Source organism: Tursiops truncatus, chromosome 7 (assembly GCF_011762595.2).
Source record: "Tursiops truncatus isolate mTurTru1 chromosome 7, mTurTru1.mat.Y, whole genome shotgun sequence".
Taxonomy (NCBI): domain Eukaryota; kingdom Metazoa; phylum Chordata; class Mammalia; order Artiodactyla; family Delphinidae; genus Tursiops; species Tursiops truncatus.
This window is the reverse complement of record NC_047040.1, coordinates 10,245,595-10,269,906: the sequence shown is the minus strand read 5'-3', so window position 1 is coordinate 10,269,906 and position 24,312 is coordinate 10,245,595. Positions and strand designations below refer to the sequence as shown.

The following is a 24,312-nucleotide window of genomic DNA, read 5'->3' as shown; positions in this document are numbered from 1 at the left end:
TAAAATGTATCTTTAGGTGGTCACAGATTCTCCACTGTTCTTTCTTTCCTCTCATTGTTCACCTAGGCAATAAAGATCTGTCTTCTATGACTTAAAAAACCAGCATCAGTGGCACTTAATTGTATCATATTTCAGGAAAAGATACTAAGAACTTGTTTTGTTTTTGGCTTTTTTGGCCACACACATAGCTTGTGAGATCTTAGTTCCACTACCGAGGATCGAACCCGTGCCCCCTGCAGTGGAAGAACAGAGTCCTAACCACTGGACTCCCGAGGAATTCCCAAGAATTTGGTTTTGATTTTATATTTTAGTGGCATGTGATGAACAAGGAGAGACTCGAACCTCTGTACCACCTGACAGCTCTGTACGAGAAAATGTCCAAGGTTTGCAACATAGCCAAACAAAGAATTTCCAGTTTCAGAGTTACCTTCTCAGAAGTTTATTTTCAATGGGATGAATTTAGATTATGCGAGAGATAAGCGGTAATTTATACCTTAGGTGGGACTCTAAGCCAATATGAAGATCCCCATTATGGGCCATGGTCAAGTGTGGTCTCTCTCATAACTGGGTGACCACTTGCTTGCTGGCTACCCCATGTACACTAGCTACCTTTACAGTTTCTATCCCCAAGACGATGGATCCCCGGGTCAAACATTTTGGTGGGGTCTTCACAAGAGCCATATCGGACAACCAAACTCTCCCAGCTGTTTCCAAACCTGTAGGGTGCCCTTAGACCTTCTTACTCTCCAAAGGATGGCCGCAAGCCTGTAGAGATGTGAGTGCGTAAATCCAAGTAATGTTTAATTTATCACAATATATCTTGTTGTTGTTTTTTTCCCCGGTAGCTAACAAAAATAGCAATGCTGAACATTGAGCAGTCTGTAGTCTGTCTCATTCAGTGCGAATCAAGCTCCCTGGCTTCCATTTCATCTCTACCACTTCCTCATCAGTTGAATTTTTAAAAACCACTCATCTCTCTGGGCTTCAGGTTCCTGTTCTACAAAATGGAGCCAAGCATCGTAGGAGAAGCAGCTCTGCCTACCTGTAGAGACAGGGCCCCAGTCTGGTTCCTGGGCACATCTGCCCCCAAGTGTCAGCTCTGATCGAGTCATCAAAACACTATGCTTTTCAACTATAATATAAAATAATTATTACATTTATGGAAAATACTTGCTGTGTTCTTTCATGCAAAAAAGTGGTTCCCAGCAGTTCAACCATTTACATGTATTTCCTTCTAAGTGAGTCTGAAACTTCTGTGCCCTCAGTAGGCTCTGTAAATTGGTTGTCTTACACTGGGGACATAAGTTTGTGAAAAGAGATGGCTTTGCCTTCATATAGGTTCACGGATAGGAATAAAATGTTTTCTCGAACAACAAAATGTGTAACCCTACACAGAAACATCTATGAAATACCCATGTCCATCTCCATCCCTATCTCTAACCTTACCTCCACCTCCATCTCTATCTCTGTAACCTCTGTCTCCATCTACAGCTATACTTCCTTGAAGCATGCAGGTCATGCTCCCCATCCAGATTTTTTCTTTTCTGATAAAGACTCTACCTGGGGGGAACTTCCCTGGTAGTCCAGTGGTTAAGAAGCCGCCTTCCAATGCAGGGGACGCGGGTTTGATCGCTGGTCGGGGAACTAAGATCCCACATGCCGCAGGGCAACTAAGCCCACCTGCCACAACTACCGAGCCTGTGCACTCTGGAGCCCACGCTCCACAACTAGAGAGAAGCCTGCGTGCCCAACGAAGAGCCCAGCTGCCGCAACTAAGACCCAACATAGCCAAATAAATAAAATAAATAAGTTGAAAAAAAAGACTCAACCTGGAAAACTAAACTTTAAGAGTGCAGAAAACACTTAGACAGAAGCATTTGTCACTGCTGTTAAACTTGTTTCAAGATAAAACCTTGATAAGAAATATAAATAACAACTTTTCCCATTTAACCTGAAATGCATTTCCTACTCGCTTAAATATAACAAAGCTGCTGATAATTTACAATTGAAATTAAAATGTTGAATTGTTCTGAAAATGTGGTTTTTGTTTATTCTGTTTGGCAGATTGACCTGATCTCTGAATGCTGAGTACCAGGATGGGATGATTAGGTGTAACATTTAACATACACGTCTATAAACATAGATCTGGACACAGACATATCCAGCAAGGTTTCAACTTAGGAGAAGAACATAGAACAATATTAGAAAAATAATATTTTCATGGGTAGGCATTATGGACTGATTTATGTCCCCCTCTTCCAAATCCATATGTTGAAGCCTTAATGCCAATGTAACTATACTTGGGTCTTTAAAGAGATAATTAAGGTTAAACTAGGTCATTGGGTGAGGCCCTAATCTAACATAACCAGTGGTCTTATAGGAAGAGGAAGAGATATCTTGGATGTGTATGCATTGAGGAAAGACCATGTGAGGAGACAGTGGGACCATTTACAAGCCAAAACTAGAAATTGCAGGAGAAACCAACCCTACCACCACCTTGATCTTGGACTTTCAACCTCCAGAACCGTGAGAAAATAAATTTCTGTTGTTTATGCCCCCCACTCTATGGTATTCTATTATGGCATCCCTAACAAACTAATACAGTAGGTTATCATCAACACGGAGTAGAGGGAAAAACTGGAAATAGAGAGTCCTTTCCATTACAGACTCAGGGAATACCCCTTTTGTGACCTTGAGTAAGTCTGATATACTTATCAGTAAAATTAAAAACTTGGGCTAAGAGAACTCATATTTATTCTTGCTCTTGTTTTGTTTTGTCCTATAATGATGCTAATGAAAATAATAAGAGTAACATTTGTTTGAAGCATTCTATGAGCATAGCATTCTTCTCTCAGTGCCTTGGGACACAAGGATGCTGAAACCATTGCCCCTTACAGCTCTCTTAGGCTGCAACTCTACAACATCTGTTTACATTGTTAGCGTCTCTGCAGAAATAAAGAGACTTTATTTACATAAGTTTATGTATGCCTTTCAACATCTGTACAGTGTTTCTAATCATCTATCCTTCAAAGAACACCAAGAGTTAAAAGTCTGAATATTGTCATGCCATGATTCGAAATTTCCTATGTTCTCAACTGTACACACATACATACTCCCTCACATTGTAGAAACATGCTTTTGTATGGTGTATTTTGAAAAAATCACCTAAACCTATTCATGAAAATGATAGCTAATATTTTATGTACTGGAAATTTTGTTAAGCAATTTATATGCATTATCAGTTCTTTGAATCTCCTAAATGGTGAGGTAGGGAGTATCAACTTCATTTTAAAAAAGAGAAACCAATGGAATGATTCAGGAGAAATTTAGCTAGCAAAAGGCAGAACAAGGGACCTGAACCAGAAGAATCTGCTTCCAAAGCGTGCATGTTTAATGCATTATGTAATTCTGCTTCTCTGGAAGACTTCTAATTTCTAGGATGGACTGCTTTTGGTTAATATGTAGGAACAAACCTTCAACAACAATAAAACTCAATAAATTCCATTCCAAACATCCCTTCTTCCAAAAGAATGTTTAAGAAAAAGATATTCCAATCTTTGGCAGTTATCATTTAAGGATCTAAATAAGTTCGCATACAGTTCTTTCTATATCCTTTACATACAAAGCCAAGCTCTCCTTGCTGTGATTTCCAACAAAACCTCCAGCTGACAGCTGCATTTAGCACTTAATCTCCATCTAAATACTGTTGGCCCTGGCAGATCCAGAATTTGCCATGGACAGAAGAAATCACCCTTCTCTACCCAGCCCTATGCACAGCCAGCCAAGATCATGTTCGAGGTAAAACTGACACCTGACTTTTACCCCAAAGAGCTGCTTACTCTGGCCATGGCTTCACCAAAAGAAACTAACATCCTTGATATGCAATATGTACCAAGTTAGTATGTGGGCCATCAGAGGACATTATGTTTCTTCCAGGTCTGAGAATGACAAGTTTGACCAAATATAGTAGTGCAACCAACCAGAATATTCCATTTCTTTTGAAAGTTATAAAATTATTTTAAATCTACATAGGAATGTTTTAATCTGCACAGTAAAATTTTCTAATTTACCTGAAAAATGATATTCCTTTAACACTATTGCCCTAGATTTCTTTTTAAATTAAAGTAATATTTGCACATTCTTTAAAAAACCAAATGGTATTAATAGGCTTATAAGAGGAACAGCAGTACCTTATCAGATTCCATTCTACCTCCATTTTGCACTCTATTAAGGAAATCATACACAGCATCCTGCTGTCTCTTTCAAATAACATTTTCATATCCCAGCTATTTTTTGTTTGTTTGTCTTTAGACATTATACAGGATTTTCTGCTGTCAGCTCACACCACCACTACCATTCTCATTTAAGGTCAAGAGCTATGTTCTCCAAAGTCACATATCCTGTGTGGTCCAGGTTAGAGCTTGCCATCACATGACCCACAGACATAGAAAACAAACTTATGGTTACCAAAGAGGAAAGGGGGGTGGAGGGATAAATTAGGAGCTTGAGATTAACATATGCACACCACTATATATAAAATAGATAACCAACAAGGACCTACTGTATAGCACAGGGAACTATGCTCAATATATTGTAATAACTTATAAGGGAAAAGAATCTGATAAAGAATGAATATGTGTATATGTATAATTGAATCACTTTGCTGTACACCTGAAATGAACACAACATTGTAAATTAATTATACTTAGATTTAAAAAATAAATAAATAAAAGTAAGAAATGTACCAGAATTGATTATTCTGGGAAGGTAGAATGGTCAGATGTGTGTACAGACATGAGCTTTAGACTGGTCCCTGCCATGTGTATAAAAAGTGTCAGGTGTCACTCAACTGCTTCAGACATATCTTAACTGCCACATTCCCACTCTCTGCAGCTGCCCCCTGAATTTTTTTTTTTTTTTTTTTTGCGGTACACGGGTCTCTCACTGTTGTGGCCTCTCCCGTTGCAGAGCACAGGCTCTGGACGCGCAGGCTCAGCAGCCATGGCTCACGGGCCCAGCTGCTCCGCGGCATGTGGGATCTTCCCGGACCGGGGCACGAACCCGTGTCCCCTGCATCGGCAGGCGGACTCTCAACCACTGTGCCACCAGGGAAGCCCTGCCCCCTGACTTTTTGTAGCAGTTTTACTGATGATCGCTCTCTCCCACCTGCTCCAGCTCTTCCTTCAGTACCACAACCTCCTGATTCTATACAAACATTCTACATCCAGAATTCAGAGAGAGGTTTCTGTTTTCTTGCCTGAACACTGACTGATATGGTTGTTGGTAATGGAGTTGATTCCAGGGAAATAGAGCCTCAAGGATGAGAATCTAGATGTGGTTCTCTGATGGGACTAGATTCTAAAATAAAAGTAACAATGACCTATGTCTTGTAGCAAATGGGAAGTCATATGATCTGCAGAGGCAAAATGACTGTTAAACTATCACCTCTAGTCACCAGGAATGAAAAGCCAATTAGAAGGCTTTCATCCTTAAAAGATGAAATTGCTAACTTAATAGAATACTATAGTAGTAATTAGAGTGTAAAACTGTGAGGTTGGTTGATCGCTTCTGAGTGAGCCAGTAAATGGAGCATAAGAATAAAAGATGAGCTCAGTACTGAAAATTTCCAGGCCATGGTTCAGATAAAGAACCAGCGTGATCCTATAACTTGCCTGAACAAATTCCTTATCTTCTGTAGCTATAGGGCCACAATTTCTGATAAACAAAATCAAAATATGATCCTACTGGTGGACAAATTAAATTCAGAATTTTGTGGAGCCTTTTGTGTTGAGGTTAGGGCTTTGATCAGAAAGGGATGAGATTCTGAAAACTAAAATGAGATACATGAAAATTACAATGAGATTATATGAAGATATACCTTGAACACTCAAACCCACCAGGCCACCCTTGATGGGAGGAGCAGCCCTTCCTTTCTTATCTGAGGACATTAGCCGTTCTTGTCTTAAAAACTCATATTAAACTGTCTTAATGTAGCTGACTTGCAGGGAGAGGAATAATCCTTAAGACTCACCCTCACCACCACTCGTTTCAAGACTTAAACCAGATTCATATCCCAGCAAGCTCCAATACGACAGGAATAATGTATGAGCTAGCTGGAGGTTGCATAAACATGAAAACAATTTAAGCTTTTTACAATTTATGTTGGAAGAAACCTGAATAATGGATATGAGAATGGATCCTAAAGATAGACTATGATGGAAAATTGAAAATATTGGATTGGGTTGAATGTATTGATTTGGTACACAATCCAGATAGTCTAGATTCAATGAGGTAGTTTGGCAGGGTGTGGTTCTAATAGTTTTCTTGAAGACAATAGTGGCCTCTGTTAAATGAAGTTGCAATACCAAAAATTCCTTGGTATACTCAAGAAGAAAGGATCTAAGGATTTAGGAAGCTATCTAAAAGCTTAGGGAAATAAGAATGTTGGAGTAATATTATTATCATCACCTACTTATTTAAACTTTAACCATGGTCCCAGGATATTCCAGAAGTTACCCCGCTTCACAGAGTTTTAAGAAATACATTTGTGAGGGGAACACCAGAATCCATGAAAAGCTTTCTAGTGAATGATATCTTTAAGCTAGGAACAAGAGTGAGATGTTGCTGTAAAAATGAGGTTTGTGAATTCCATGGGATTGATGGGATTCCAGAATGGCAGGAGCCAGGGGATTGGGCTTAACCTATAGAGACAAAGTGGGCATGGTTCCTGTAATGGGTACCAGGACTGAAGCTGTAATCAGAATAGTTTGACTTGCAAAGTTATTGGTGATGTCCTTGGGACAGAAATATATGGGCAGTCCATGGAAGTCTTACTTGACTTCTACAACTGATGAACTCTTAGCCTTGTGAACAGAAATCTGACTTGAATCACCACAAAAGAATCAAGATGCCGTAGCCAGTTTCTAGACATGACCCAGTTCACTAACTCAGAGTCCTCTGAATGGAAGCCTGGTTTCCCTTAAAGAAATCTCCTGATACAATGCCAAAACTTTGCATAGATTTTCTTCTTAGTCTTCTCCAATGGGACCCAGAAAAACTTAACAGGGCAGTAAATTGAATAAAGGAAAATACTCATAAAATTGTGGAGTGGGGGTAGATTACTAGACACTGACTTAACTGACTAGACTATGCTTAATTATGAGGCTTAACTGTTGTTAATTCCAGGGACTCAAATAAGATTAAGGTCAAATAAGATTAAGGTCCATTAAAGTCCAGAGTAGGGGCCAATGAAATCCAGGTGATGATGGAGTTTGCCTTTGATGCAGCTCAAAATAGGTCTCTTGGGTTGCTAAACCCACTGCATGGTTATTTTTCTAGTCCTGGAAAGCATTATTGCAAAAGACATACTCATCAACTGGCAGATTCCCCATATTGTTTTCCTGACAAAAAAAGTGAGGGCTATTGTAGTAGGAAAAGCCAAGTGGAAGCCTCTAGAACTGCCTCTGCCTGTCAAAATAGTAAATCAAAATCAAAACTGCCTTTCTGGAAGAATGCAGAGATCCCAACCACATCCCCATTCAATTATCCTAGTTAGCCTATGTGTAAGAGGAATGAAGTGGATTATTGAAAATTTAATCAGGACTTCCCTGGTAGTGCAGTGGTTAAGAATCTGCCTGCCAGTGCAGGGGACACGGGTTCAATCTCTGGTCCCAGAAGATCCCACATGCCGTGGAGCAACTAAGCCCATGCACCACAACTACTGAGCCTGCGCTCTAGAGCCTGTGAGCCACAACTGCTGAGCCCACATGCCACAACTACTGAAGCATGTGCACCTAGAGCCCATGCTCCACAACAAGAGAAGCCACCGCAATGAGAAACATGCGCACCACAACAAAGAGTAGCCAAAGACCCAACCAATTAAAAAAAAATTAATCAGATGGCAAACTTAAACTGAATATGATATTCCAGATGTAGTTTCTTTGCTGGAGCAAATCAACCCAGTCTCTATTCCCAAGTATGCAGCTATTGGTCTAATGAGTGCTTTTCTCCTCTATATTAATATATACTACAACAAGTAGTTTGCAAGACAGTAATACCCGTTCACTGTACTACTCCAGGGATACATCAAACCTATAGCTCTATGTTATAATCCAGTCCAGAGACACTTTTTCATCTTACATTGCACAAGAGATGATGCTAATTCATCATATTGATGATAGCATGCTGATTGAATGTGCCGAGGAGGAAGTACAAATATCCTGGCAAAATACATGCAAACCAGAGAGTCCGAAATAAATCCAACAACATTTAAGCAGTCCGCCAACTCAGTGAAACTTCTGGGGCTTGAGAGGTCTGAGGCAAGTTGAGATACATCCTCCAAAGTTGGGTACTAGATGCCAAGTTATTGCATCTAGTATCTTCTTCCACTAAGAAGGAGGCACAACGTCTAAAGGACTGTTTGAATTCTGGAAGCAACATACACTCATATATATTGAATAAGAAGCAAATCATTTACCAAGTACTCTGTAAGGTGGCTAGTTTAGAATGTTTCAGTGGGGCCCAGAGTAAGGTAAGTTTTATGACAGGTCCACACTATCGTGCAAGCTGCCCAGGCATTTGCACTGTATGACCCAGCAGATGTAATAGAACCTGTAATGGATACAGCAGATCTGGATGCCATCCCAGTCTTTTTGGCCAGTGCAGTTAATACCTTTAGTTTCTTTACTCTCTTTGTAGTGGACTTTTCAGAGGGGAAAAAAGGTATGCATTCAGTCCATCTTATTTAAGTATAACTCCCTATCATAGCGTTTTACAAGAGAATTGATCTTATGGGAATTGAGGACTGAGTTAAGTAATAAAATGCACTTATTTATTTTTATAATCGTTACAACCCTCTAAATTACAATTCAAAGTCAGTCAATGGATTAGCCAGTGCTAGTTCTTCCGTGTACACTCTGCTTGTGACAAGTACACTACTTATACGTTTCTTAAATGGAACTCGACTGCCTCAACTCGAATTTTGTTAACATGATAACTAGAGAGTTGGCCTCAGATTTAGTGTATGAGGGCTGCTCTTTCTTTATTGTAGGACCCTCGATAAATCACTTGACCTTTCTGTGAACCTCATGTTTTTCTTATCGAAAGAGTAACTGAAGTACTTGTCTTTATAAAGCTGACTTGAGGATTAATATAAGATAATGCGCATGAAACTTCCTATATATACAAGTCCCTCAAGTTGGTAGAATTTATGGAGCTTTTGGAAAAATAGGAAATGGCCGGCATCACCATTGAGATAGCACCAAGGAGAAGAAAATTTCTCTTTGTTGGTTAACTACACCTCCTGGAAAATACCTAGTAAAGGACCAGGATGTGGAAAGCACTCTATCGTTACTATTAGTCCTTTGAATGAGAACAGCAGCAGCAACAAGAGATCCTCCAGTAATCCCCAGATGACACACAATGTGAATCCAAACAAAGGGGCCCAACGCTTCTTGGCTTACAAGTACTTTACAGCTAATAGTGGCGAATGCTGAAAAGGGAGCCAAAGGGTCAGGAGGCTGCCAGCAAATGGAAATTTTATTTTTTGAAAATAAAATATTAAATATTGACAAAAATTCTTTTAGTGCTGATACTGTACTTAGAGAGACTAAAAAGGCCACTGCCAAATTTGATATTGCAGGATAAGTTGTGGAAAAGGCCCATGAATATGTTTTCGGCAAATTTTTTAAAGTTTTTTAAGTTTAAGAAAGATGACTGATGCATTAAAATCTATTGTTAGAAAAAACAGCTGCTGACAATTTGATAAATTATTCATCCAAGAGTTTCAATAATCTAAAACAACTTCTCCCACATATGTTGACAGGGGAAGAACTATCTAGCAAAACAGATGAAACAGAATAATTTTAGGGTATTTCTAAAATGATTAGAAAATCCGTTTGTCTTTTAAGCCTCGTTCTTAATTTTAAACTAAAATTATTGAACATTTCTGACAAGGACTTAATGTAGCTTTAAAAAATATTTGTTATACACAAAAATACTATTTTAGCAGCACAGCAGAATTTAACATATATTACAGTGATCTTTTATAACAAAAATAGAAAATCTAGACCACTTAGAAGAATATGATTATGACATTGCCTTAACTAAGATTTGGGTAAGAAAAAATTGTAGAAACTCAGTAAACACAGAGTTGCACAGCTCAGGTCCCCTACAATGAAGGATGTCCTGTCAGCTCCTGCAGAAAGCCACTGGGCCCAGGCCACACCCTTCACATGCTGGCCCAGGTCCTGTGACTGACTAATGGAAAGGAATTATAAAGGCTGGGCCATTTCAACCTAACATGGGACAACCCTGACACAGGTCATTTCAGCTTCAGAGCTCCCTGTAGGTTTGGCTAAAGTTATCACGGAGTATATATCACAGCTCAACTCTCCCTGGGCCTAATCCCACTTCCTCCTCCTCCCTTCCAAGGATACTCCCTAATAAACATCTGCACAATAAATTCTGTCTCCTAATGTGCTTCCCAAGCAAATGATCTGCAACAAGGAGCAAATGGCAGAAGTGAAAAATCAACTTTTCCATCATTCATTCAGTAACTCGACAAGCACTAATTGAGTGCCAGTTATATAGCAAATTAGATTGCGATTGTTTGCAAGGAATGAAATAAAGTCCCTGCCCCAACGATTTCACAATCCAATGAGGATGACTGAATTGCAATGGAAACTGAATCACAATAAAATAAGTGCTATGAAATCTTTTTTTAATGTTTATATTTACTTTTCTTATTAGTCATCCATTTTATACACATCAGTTTTTACACGTCAATCCCAATCTCCCAATTCATCCCACTATCACCCCCGCCCCCCACTGCTTTCTCCCTTTGGGGCCCATACGTTTTTTCTGTACTTCTGTGTCTCAATTTCTGCTCTGCAAACTGGTTCATCTGTACCATTTTCTAGATTCCACATATATACGTTACACTATACTTGTTTTTCTCTTCCTGACTCACTTCACTCTGTATGACAGTCTCTAGATGCATCCACATCTCTACAAATGACCCAATTTTGTTCCTTTTTGTGGCTGAGTAATATTCCATTATATATATGTACTACTTCTTCTTTATCCATTCATCTGTCGATGGGCATTTAGGTTGCTTCTGTGACCTGGCTATTGTAAATAGTGCTGCAATGAACATTGGGATGCATGTGTCTTTTTGAATTATGGTTTTCTCTGGGTATATGCCCAGTAGTTGGATTGCTGGTCATAATTCTATTTTTAGTTCTTTAAGGAAACTCCATACTGTTCTCCACAGTGGCTGTATCAATTTACATTCCCACTAACAGTGCAAGAGGGTTCCCTTTTCCCCACACCCTCTCCAGAACTTGTTGTTGGCAGATTTTCTGATGATGCCCATTCTAACTGGTGTGAGGTGACACCTCATTGTAGTTTTGATTTGAATTTCTCTAATAATTAGTGATGTTGAACAGCTTTTCATGTGCTTCTTGGCCATCTGTATGTCTTCTCTGGAGAAACGTCTATTTAGATCTGCCCATTTTTGGATTAGGTTGTTTGTTTTTTTAATATTGAGCTGTTTATATATTTTGGAGATTAATCCTTTGTCAACTGCTACATTTGCAAATATTTTCTCCCATTCTGAGGGTTGTCTTCTCGTCTTGTTTATGGCTTCCTTTGCTGTGCAAAAGCTTTTAAGCTTCATTAGGTCCCATTTGTTTATTTTTGTTTTTATTTCCATTACTATAGGAGATGGATCAAAAAATATCTTGCTGTGATTTATGTCAAAGAGTGTTCTTCCTATGTTTTCTTCTAAGAGTTTTATAGTGCCCGGTCTTACATTTAGGTCGCGAATCCATTTTGAGTTTTTTTGTGTGTATGGTGTTAGGGAGTGTTCTAATTTCATTCTTTTACATGTAGCTGTCCACTTTTCCCAGCACCACTTATTGAAGAGACTGTCTTTTCTCCATTGTATAGCCTTGCCTCCTTTGTCATAGATTAGTTGACCATATGTGCATGGGTTTATTTCTGGGCTTTCTATCCTGTTCCATTGATCTATATTTCTCTTTTTGTGCCAGTACCATATTGTCTTGATTACTGTAGCTTTGTAGTATAGTCTGAAGTCAGGGAGTCTGATTCCTCCAGCTCCGTATTTTTTCCCTCAAGACTGCTTTGGCTATTCGGGCTCTTTTGTGTCTCCATTCAAATTTTAAGATTTTTTGTTCTAGCTCTGTAAAAAATGCCATTGGTAATTTGGTAGGGATTTCATTGAATCTGTAGATTGCTTTGGGTAGTATAGTCATTTTCACAATATTGATTCTTCCAATCCAAGAACATGATATACCTCTCCATCTGTTGGTATCACCTTTAATTTGTTTCATCAGTGTCTTATAGTTTTCTGCATATAGGTCTTTTGTCTCCTTAGGTAGGTTTATTCCTAGGTATTTTATTCTTTTTGTTGCAATGGTAAATGGGAGTGTTTTCTTAATTTCTCTTTCAGATTTTTCATCATTACTATATAGGAATGCAAGAAATTTCTATGCATTAATTTTGTGTCCTGCAACTTTACCTAATTCATTGATTAGCTCTAGTAGTTTTCTGGTGGCCTCTTTAGGATTCTCTATGTATACTATCATGTCATCTGCAAACAGTGACAGTTTTACTTCTTTTCCAATTTGTATTCCTTTTATTTATTTTTCTTCTCTGATTGCTGTGGCTAGGACTTCTAAAACTATGTTGAATAATAGTGGCGAGAGTGGACATCTTAGTCTTGTTCCTGATCTTAGAGGAAATGCTTTCAGTTTTTCACCATTGAGAATGATATTTGCTGTGGGTTTGTCATATATGGCCTTTATTATGTTGAAATAGTTTCCCTCTATGCCCACTTTCTGGAGAGTTTTATCATAAATGGGTGTTGAATTTTGTCAAAAGCTTTTTCTGGATCTATTGAGATGATCATATGGTTTTTATTCTTCAATTTATTAAAATGAAGAAGTGTATCAAATGTATCACATTGATTTATTCGTGTATATTGAAGGATCCTTGCATCTTTCGGATAAATCCCACTTCATCATGGTGTATGGTCCTTTAATGTGCTGTTGGATTCTGTTTGCTAGTATTTTGTTGAGGATTTTTGCATCTATATTCATCAGTGATATTGGTCTGTAATTTTCTTTTTTTGTAGTATCTTTGTCTGGTTTTGGTATCAGAGTGATGGTGGCCTCATAGAATGAGTTTGGGAGTGTTCCTTCCTTTGCAATTTTTTGAGAGTTTGAGATGGATGGCTGTTAGGTCTTCTCTAAATATTTGATAGAATTCACCTGTGAAGCCATCTGGTCCTGGACTTTTGTTTGTTGGAAGACTTTTAATCAGAGTTTCAATTTCCTTACTTGTGATTGGTCTGTTCATATTTTCTATTTCTTCCTGGTTCAGTCTTGGAAGGTTATACCTGTCTAAGAATTTGTTCATTTCTTCCAGGTTGTCCATTATATTCCATAGAGTTGCTTGAAATAGTCTCTTAGTATGCTTTGTATTTCTGTGGTTTCTGTTGCAACTTCTCCTTTTTCTTTTCTAATTTTATTGATTTGAGTCCTCTCTTGCTTTTTCTTGATGAGTCTGGCTAATGGTTTATCAATTCTTTTTATCTTCTCAAAGAAACAGCTTTTAATTTTATTGATCTTTGCTATTGTTTTCTTTGTTTCTATTTCATTTATTTTTGCTCTGATCTTTATGTTTCCTTTCCTTCTGCTAACTTTGGGTTTTGTTTGTTCTTCTTTCTCTAGTTCCTTTAGGTGTAAAGTTAGATTGTTTATTTGAGATTTTTCTTGATTCTTGAGGTAGGCTTGTATAACTATAAACTTCCCTCTTAGAACTGCTTTTGCTGCATCCCATAGGTTTTGGATCATCATGTTTTCATTGTCATTTGTCTCTAGGTATTTTTTGATTTCCTCTTCTGTGATCTCCTGGTTATTTAGTAACGTATTGTTTAGCATCCATGTGTTTGTGTTTTTTATGGTTTTTTCCCTGTAATTGATTTCTAATCTCAGAGCATTGTGGTCAGAAAAGATGCTTGATATGATTTCAATTTTCTTAAATTTACTGAGGCTTGATTTGTGAGCCAAGATGTGATCTATCCTGGAGAATGTTCCGTATGCACTTGAAAAGAAAGTGTAATCTGCTGTTTTTGGATGGAATGTCCTATAAATATCAATTAAATCTATCTGGTCTATTGTGTCATTTAAAGCTTGTGTTTCCTTATTAATTTTCTGTTTGGATGATCTGTCCAGTGGTGTAAGTGAGGTGTTAAAGTCCCCCACTATTATTGTGTTACTGTGGATTTCCTCTTTTAGAGCTGTTAGCAGTTGCCTTATGTATTGAGGTGCTCCTATGTTGGGTGCATATATATTTATAATTGTTATATCTTCTTCTTGGATTGATCCCTTGATCATTATGTAGTGTCCTTCCTTGTCTCTTGTAACATTCTTTATTTGAAAGTCTATTTTATCTGATATGAATATTGCTACTCCAGCTTTCTTTTCATTTCCATTTGCATGGAATATCTTTTTCCATCCTCTCACTTTCAGTCTGTATGTGTCCCTAGGTCTGAAGTGGGTCTCTTATAGACAGCATGTATATGGGTCTTGTTTTTATATCCATTCAGCAAGCCTGTGTCTTTTGGTTGGAGCATTTAATCCATTCATGTTTAAGGTAATTATCAATATGTATGTTCCTATTACCATTTTCTTAATTGTTCTGGGGTTGTTTTTGTAGGTCCTTTTCTTCTTGTGTGTTTTCTACTTAGAGAAGTTCCTTTAGCATTTGTTTTAGAGCTGGTTTGGTGGTGCTGAATTCTCTTAGCTTTTGCTTGTCTGTAAAGCTTTTGATTTCTCCATCGAATCTGAATGAGATCCTTGCTGGGTAGAGTAATCTTGGTTGTAGGTTCTTCCCTTTCATCACTTTAAGTATATCATGCCACTCCCTTCTGGCTTGTAGAGTTTCTGCTGAGAAATCAGCTGTTAACCCTATGAGAGTTCCCTTGTATGTTATTTGTCATTTTTCCCTTGCTGCTTTCAATAATTTTTCTTTGTCTTTAATTTTTGCCACTTTGATTACTATGTGTCTTGGTGTGTTTCTCCTTGGGTTTTTCCTGTATGGGACTCTCTGCACTTCCTGGACTTGGGTGGCTATTTCCTTTCCCATGTTAGGGAAGTTTTCAACTATAATCTCTTCAAATATTTTCTCTGGTCCTTTCTCTCTCTCTTCTCCTTCTGAGACCCCTATAATGCAAATGTTGTTGTGTTTAATGTGGTCCCAGAGGTCTCTTAGGCTGTCTTCATTTCTTTTCATTCCTTTTTCTTTATTCTGTTCCACAGCAGCGAATTCTACCATTCTGTCTTCCAGGTCACTTATCCACTCTTCTGCCTTGGTTATTCTGCTATTGATTCCTTCTTGTGTATTTTCATTTCAGTTATTGTATTGTTCATCTCTGTTTGTTTGTTTTTTAATTCTTCTAGATCTTTGTTAAACATTTCTTGCATCTTCTCGATCTTTGCCTCCATTCTTTTTCCGAGGTTCTGGATCATCTTCACTATCATTTTTCTGAATCCTTTTTCTGGAAGATTGCCTATCTCCATTTCATTTAGTTGTTTTTCTGGGGTTTTATCTTGCTCCTTCATCGATACACAGCCCTCTGCTGTTTTATCTTGTCTGTCCTTCTGTGAATGTGGTTTTTGTTACACAGGCTGCAGGATTGTAGTTCTTCTTGCTTCTGCTGTCTGCCCTCTGGTGGATGAGGCTATCTAAGAGGTTTGTGCAAATTTCTTGATGGGAGGGACTGGTCAATAAGTGCTATTATGTCTTTATGAAGACACCTTTAAAGAATCTCAAGTATATGTGGAAAGACCTCTAAAGAATGGACGAATCTCAAAAACATTATGCTAAGTGAAAGAAGCCTGACACAATAGTCTGCATAGTATAGCATTCATTTATATGAAATGTCTAGAAAAGGCAAATCTATAGAGAAAGAGAGTAGATTTAGTGGTTACCTGGGGTTGGGGCTGGGAATGGGGATTGACTGCAAATGGAACTGTGGTCTTTTTGGGATAATAAGTATTTGTGAAAATTGATTGTAATGATGGTTGTACAGCTCTATAAAATTACTAAAATTCTTTGACTTCTACACTTAAAGTGGGTGAGTTTTATGGTATATAAATTATACTTTAATGAAGTTGTTAAAAATAAAAGATATTTGACATTATTTTCTTCAATGCCATGCAATAAGTCAGAAGACTTACAAATAATTTTTTCAATTCCTTCATTCAATCCTCAAAATCACCAGAAGGAAAATTTATTCATTCCAAAGGATGATCTGATATAGTCACGGTCTGGAACATCAAACAAGAAAAAGAGCAAGAATTATGAGCTAAATGTGAAAAGTCCCTTTGCCTCAAAATTGAGCATGTAATTTACAGACAGCTCAATTAGCAGAAAAGAGAGCTTAACATGGTCCAAACATAAAAATGGTCATGCTGTCCTCCCAGATTAGTTCTTGAACAGTGACTATTGTTTGTTCATTCATCTCAGCTGCCATCTCCTTCAGCATCTCATTTAAGACCCACCTGTACAAAGAATCTGTCCTTTCCATGAGGATGTTTTAAATAGAAAAATTAAATCTGAAGTATTAGTTCATCCCATTAGTAATTATTCAGGATTGCCTGGGTGCCCATAATTTAAATCTAATTTAAATCCAGTGATGGCTCAAAGAAGAGAGAACAGTCATATATATTTAGTTGTCAGGTATTTTGTTACTAGTGTTAGAAATAATTTCAGGGACATAAGGATACATTTCATCACATCAGAAAAGAAGCGTTAATACTACCTAGGATGCGGCTTTATCTCATAAATTCTCTCTCTCTTCCTCTGTCTCTCTCTCACTCTATCTCTATCTCTATCTCCATCTCTATCTCTATCCCCATCTCTCTCTCTCTCTACCTCTATCCCTATCTCTCTCCCTCTCTCTCTCCCTCTCTCTCTCTCTCTCTCTCTCTCTCCATCTCTATCTCTATCTACCTCTTGCTCCTCCTCTAATTTTCTCCCTCCCTCTCTCTCATAAGTAGTATTTAACAGACCAGCATTGCTATATTAATTACTCCAAAATATTTACTGCACTCTTCCTATATGTGAGGTGCTGTCATTTAATACTGAAAACTTAACAAGATAGCTCTGACTTCAAGGTCTTTTCAATTTAATGATTTAAGTTTTAACCCAAACATTGCTAGAAAATATTCCTAGAGAGTGTGTGTATAATAGATTGATTTAAAATGTGTGTTATTGGAAAGTGATAAATAATTTTTCTTGTTATTGTGTTTTCTGGAAAATTCCAAGCTATACATATCCACGGCTATTTTTTACTAAGAAAGTATTTTGATTATATTTTGTATAGATTTATTCATTAATAATATTTGATATCTGTACTGTAGTTTTAATTTTGCAAGGGGATTTAATAGCTCTTATTTTACACAGGCATTATTGTTTAACTGTATTTTTCAGATGAAGAAACTGAGGCTCTAGGAATTAGCATCTAAAGCCCTGTCCTCATCCAAGGACTCTGTTGCTCTTCAGTATTACACATGCTCTCTGCCATCTTCACTCTTGGTTGATAACATCAAAAATTTAAGCAATCATTTAAGCAAGTAGGAAAGAATGTCAACAGATTCCACCACTATATCTGCAGGTTTTTCAGCATCTGTCCTCATGAACTCACCATCCCTTCTGTTGTTAGAGATGAACTACCTGTATGCCTACTTAAAGCAAATCCCCCCATTCATGCACTTGATTCCATCCCTTCTTTCCATCCCAAGCATGTTTTTTCAGAAGTAATTCCCTTACTTTTCTATGGTATCTATGTTTACTTCTCTACCGGATCATTCCATTAGTATACAAACATGCTACTGGTTTTTTCATTATTAAAAAAAGAAATCCTTCCACTGGACTACTCTTCCTAAATATCACCCCATTTCTCTGTTCCCATTTGCAGTCAACCCAAAATGTTGTATATACTTAAATATCTAACTTTGCTATTCCCATTCCCTCTTTATTGTCCTCATAACTCTATTAAAACACCTTTGGCTAAGGTCACCAGTGACATATCACAAATTCAACTAATTCTTAGTTCACAGCCTACTTGATCTTTTACATTTTACACAGTTGATAAACAGCTCGTCTTGAAAGCACTTTATTTACTGGGATATCAAGAATGCACATACGTTTAGTTTTCCTCCTACCCCATTGATTGATCATTCTATGATTCCTTTGCCCCCATCCTCCCTAACCTCTCACATGGAGTGTCCCAGGGCATGGGGTGCTCTCTACACTCACTCTTTGGTGACTGTGCTTGTTATTTAGTTCCTGATTCTCACCTTCAGGCTATTCTTTTATACTGGGCTTTGTAATACTGAGCTTGGGGTTCTACAAACCACATTCTCCTTTGCCAGCTGGTCCCATTTAGGTTCTGCCAATGGGGGCAAGAGATAAATTGGAAGATGAGAAGAGGGAGAAGAAACTTAAATGGTAGTGGAAGAGAGACAGACACACCCTGGAAGAGACAGCTGATTCCAGTAGCAGAGATTTTTCCCAGTTTGTAGGGTTCCCCCACACACACACATATTGCCGGAATCAGTCCTCTCTGAAGCACTAAGCAAATGATGCCACTTCCTCAGAGGTCTGAGTCCCATGGGCCCCTCTTCCAAGACTTTACCTTTCATTAATCCCAACCTCTTCCCTTTGCTTCCCCAGCAAAGGAATGGTGACTGCTTCCTGAACTTGTGTCTTCTTGCTGCCTTTTCAGTTTTCTAATACCTGGCTACCATCGTCTTTATGTTACATCCTCTAGTTAAGATCATTGATGTGGTTTTTGGTTCCCGATTGAACCCTGGCCTATACAGCGATCTAATCTAGTCACATAGCTTGAAATACTACCTTTATACAGATGATTTCCAGACCTTTCTTCCAAACTCCCAACTTGTGTCAGGTCAAATGATACAAAATTGCCATTTTTACAGTTATACAAGTTGAATATCAGCAAGTACATATGGTTCAACGCTAATATAAAACTAATAGGCCCCTCAATGTTAACAATTTCATAAAAGAATTCCTCCCCATCATCTTTGAATGACTCCCCCACCTCAGTTTGATGGTGCATTCACACCTTTGGTTAATCAGGCCAAAACCCTCCAAGTTTCCTCACCTCTTCTCTTTGTCTATACCCTGACTCTAATTTGTAAGCAAATACCATTGGTCCTGCTCTCAAAATGTATGCAAAACCTTGTCATTTATCATTATCTGCAGCATTAGTCCAGACTGAGTCCTTATAGGGAATTCCCTGGTGGTCCAGTGGTTAGGACTCTTCACTTTTACTGCCAAGGGCACAGGTTCAATTCCTGGTTCGGGAAGCTAAGATCCCTCAAGCCGCGCAGCATGGCCAAAGAAACCAAAACAGACTGAATCCTTATCAACTCTCATCTAGTTTATTGTGATAGCCTCACAACTAGTCTCCCTATGTATATCCTTACAGCTGTTCTCATCAAAACAGCCAGAATGATCCTTTCAAATCAATCTCACTCCTCTGCTCATAGCCCTACATTGGCTTTGATTTTACTTAGAATAAAAACTCTACCACCAGTTTCACCACCATTTCAGTCAAAATGAATCCCAGGTGTGACTTGAACATTCCCAGTATACTCCTGCTTAAAGCCATTATGCTGCAATTAGTGGAATGTTCTTCTTCAAGATGTCTACCTGAATAATTCCCTCACTTCTTTCAAAACTGAAATATCACCTCCTCCATGAAGACTAGCCTAACCACTCTATTAAAACTGCAACAGGGCTTCCCTGGTGGCGCAGTGGTTGAGAGTCCGCCTGCCGATGCAGGGGACACAGGTTCATGCCCCAGTCCGGGAAGATCCCACATGCCGCGGAGCGGCTGGGCCCGTGAGCCATGGCCGCTGAGCCTGAGCCTCCAGAGCCTGTGCTCCGCGATGGGAGAGGCCACAGCAGTGAGAGGCCCGTGTACCAAAAAAAAAAAAAACAAAAAAACAAAAAAAAACTGCAACAACCCTACACTTTGGCATCCCATGCCCATTGAGCTTGGTCTGCTTTTCAGTTGGTTGGCTTATTTATTTTCCTCTTTGTAACTAATAATTTCAAACATACTATATATTTATTTTACTCAGGACATACTGGACTGCAGCATGTAAAGCCAAAAGTATCTATGCCAAAAGTATCTAAGAGCTAAACACAATAAATTTTATGTCACACATGAAACAGACCAAAGTAGTATTCCTTATAAGAGGGAAGATTTTTTTTTTCACTTGTGATTCAGTGATTGGCTCTTTCTATTCTGAGGCACCATCAACCCCTAGGGACCTGCAATTTTTTTTATTTTTTATTTTTTTGCGGTACACGGGCCTCTCATTGTTGTGGCCTCTCCCGTTGCAGAGCACATGCTCCGGAGGCGCAGGCTCAGCAGCCATGGTTCACGGGCCCAGCCGCTCCGCGGCATGTGGGGTCTTCCCGGACCGGGGCACGAACCCGTGTCCCCTGCATCGGCAGGCGGACTCTCAACCACTGCGCCACCAGGGAAGCACCCCCTTTCCATTTTTAAAAGTGGTTTTCACTGTTGTTCCTTTTACTCAGGACTTAGTGTTGAATTTCATTCACCATTTTTGCTATAACTACTAATTTGATTTCATATTTTCCTCTTTATGTGTCAACACTGCAGGCTATACCCAAGCTATTATTCCAGGTCTACCTTACTGAAAGAAAATTGATTTTGTTCAGGTATAGGGGGCTTATGTAGTTCATGGTCTGGATGGCTCCCCAGCTCCTACAGTGAATTTTGATTAGTCTAAACAAGCTATAGTAATTCTATTAACTCTCCCGGTGGTTGGTTTAAACATGGTGGAGTGACGTGACTGTAGCCAATGACACATAAAGTGTATTCTGCTTGGGGAACTGGCAAAAGGGTAGGGCAGGGACTCATCCTTTTTGTGAATATTTTTAGTATTTCCACTACCATCTTGCAACTATGCAGAGAATCATCTACACATTGAACACTGCAGAGAGAAAAGATGAGTGGAACCTGGTTTCTTGATAACACAATGGTGCTCCAGAATTAATCCTGAAACTGCCCAACCTCTGGGCCTCTTGTTTTGTGGAATAATACTTGCTACTTTTTTGTAGGCTTCTTTCTTACTTGAAGCCAAAGGCATGTCGACATGTGTTGATTTACTTTTGTAGGTTTCCTAATGTTAAACCATTCTTGCATCTCAGAATACACCCTATCTGATCTTGATGTGTTTTATTTACTTTATATCATCCAAAATTAAGGTTGGTCAAAATTTATTTAGGCATTTGAATCTTATTCCATAGTAAGATTGCTCTATAATTTCTCTTTTTATACTGTCAATATTCCAAAGACATAATGGCGCCATAAAAGGAGATGGAAAAAACTCTCTCACTTGCTTTATTTTTTTGAAGAGTTTGTATCAAACTTGAATTGCTTATTCCTTGAACATCTGCTGTAACTTGGCTTACTGTCTGGGGCTGGTGTTTCTTTTGCTTGCTGTGGTAGTTAATGTGTGTACTTTTGTGCATACATTTTGCAGGAGGAGGAATAGGTGCTGCTTTGAATACTAGTTTGATTTTTTTAAAGGGTTATGAGACCATTAGATTTTCTATATTATCCTGAATCACGTGTGGTAACATATGTTTTAATATTTTTTAAGAAAAATATTGATTTCTTCCAAATTCCAAATGTGTTGGCATAGAATGTTTTAGTATATACTCATAATAGTAAAACATTTCCCCATTATCCCTTGTAATGTTCATTATATTCCTAATATTCTTATTTTCTTCTTTACAGCTCAATCTTGTCATACATGTGTATATTTTATCCATATTTTAATGCACTCACTTTGAGCTTTGTTGATCTTCTCTTGTTTCTTTGCTTCTATTTCACTAATTTTTGTTCTTATTTTTATTATTACTTTTTTTCTTTTCTCCAGAGTTTTGCTGTTATTTTTTGACTTCGATCCTTAAATTATTAACTGTTAATCTTCGTTTCTAATGCATAGATTAGAAATTTCTGCCTGCATATCACTTCAGTTTCATCCTGCTCTATTTGATATGTGGTGTTTACATTTGCATTCATTTCTAAATATAGTATGTTCCAACTTCCATTATGATTTCTACTTTGACCAGTAAATCATTGAAAGTTTGATTTGTTCTTGCTGTTGATATCAGAGTGAACCAGTAAGCGGCAATCAGGATTTGCACCCAAGTTTTCTGGCTCAGAGTCTGTGTCCCTAACCATCAGACATACTTCCTCTCTGTCACTCTGGCTTTGCTTTCTCTCCTAACCTGTGGAATATCGGCCTGGCCATTTCTTTCCTTGCGATGATATTTGCATATATTTTTTGTTATAATTTATCTAGCTTTTCTATATGTATGTAGTGGGAGATAGGTTCCTGTTAACCCATTCACTATGTGGCAGAAACTAGAACTTTCTCCCAGCTTATATTTTACACACCAATTTTTCTGTGGCTAGCAGAACTTACTACAATTCTAGATGATCAACTACTAACACTCTGTGTTGCTATTGTCTTGAAATAAGCTAGATGAACTCAATGGAAATCTAGAGGAAAATGTGAAGACATTGATTCTAGTCTTCCCGTTTTGTTTGGTTTCCCTGGAATTTAGGTGAGTTTTCTGTAAGCTGATGTCCATGCTCAGCCGAGTGTGGTTGAAAGTCAAAAAAGAAGGATGGCCCAGGTAAGTGTGGAGGCCCAATGCCAATTTTGCAGGTCAAATAGAATTTACTGGACCCACTAGCTTTTAAAAAGCATCCATAAAATCAATTTGAGATGAGCATGCTTTTCTTCCAGGAAATTAAAAACACATCTACAGACCATCTTATTTCCCTTCAGAATTTCTCTGTAAGCAGGCACTGTAAAGACTTTACTTTGCCCACTTTATTCAGGAAGAATCTGAAGCTCAGTATCTGAGACCTATTCCCTGACGAAGAATCCAGGGTGTCATTTAAAATATAGCTTAATGTATGGGAACTATCTCTCCAATATTGTTTTTTTTTTTTTTTTATGAAACAAGACATTCTTCAGAGATACACTTGTGAAGAGGCCGCATATTTTTGGAGCAAAATTTGAGCACTCCTTGGGTTTTATTCCTTCTTCAAATAAGATGCAGATTTATAACAGGGCTAGGAAAATGTTGTCACATCGTTTCATCCCACTCTGTACCATATCTTTACATAAGTAGTTTTAAATGACTTTGTTGGTAGCCACACAGACAGAATCTAGAGTGATGGATATATTTTTTCTCTTCTATTTTTACCATGAGGATGATATCTTCTTCAGTTACAAAGAGGAGCAATTACATAGTCTTAGAGAAAATGGAATAATGGCTTAATATCATTTTCAATATAGTAAAACCTCATTTATTTGGCCTATAAATAGAGAATTTGATGAATAGACAGTACTTATCCTGATGTTTCTCATTCCCTATGGATCAGGAATATTTTTTTTTTTTTTTTTTTTTTTTTTTCAGTACACGGGCCTCTCACTGTTGTGGCCTCTCCCGTTGCGGACCACAGGCTCCGGACACGCAGGCTCAGCGGCCATGGCTCACGGGCCCAGCCGTTCTGCGGCACGTGGGATCTTCCCGGACCGAGGCACGAACCCGTGCCCCCTGCATCGGCAGGCGGACTCTCAACCACTGTGCCACCAGGGAAGCCCAGGAATCATTTTAATAAATAACGTTATGATGCAACCATATGTGGAAATAACATTTAAAATCTGTAGGAAAACACATTGCTTTCAAATGCTTCATGAATAAATAATTGATACTCTATTAATAAGTCAATCTATTCAAAATATACTGCCTTAGAACTATGGTAGTCTGTATTTGACTTAGTGGCTATATGTAGAAGCAAATAACTGGGAATGTCTTTTGAATTTCAACTGACTATAAGTTCGTGAGCTTATATTGTATTAATTGACATTTTCCTTTAAGAAGTGGCTCTTCATTTTCCTTTAAGAAGTAGCTACTTTCTCTTTGTAACTCAAGGGCTCATTGTGGGAAAGCTGAAGGAAGCTTAGACCCTCACCCATTACCTTCCTCCAGCTTCTCTCACTGTCTACTCTCTACACAGAGTTCAGAATCAATACCTGATTAGATCTAGTCAAATCAGCAAAATAGCAAACACATCATTTCCACCTTCCTGCATCAAAATGACTCTAAGTGGTCTGCAAGAAAATAAACCATCAT

At 38.2% G+C, this 24,312-nt stretch overlaps 1 pseudogene; it reads right to left on the bottom strand.

Moving 5' to 3' along the window:
* Positions 1-1,519, bottom strand: part of LOC101321774 (large ribosomal subunit protein eL8 pseudogene) — a 30,338-nt pseudogene extending 28,819 nt beyond the window's left edge.
* Positions 1,520-24,312: the final 22,793 nt, after the last annotated feature.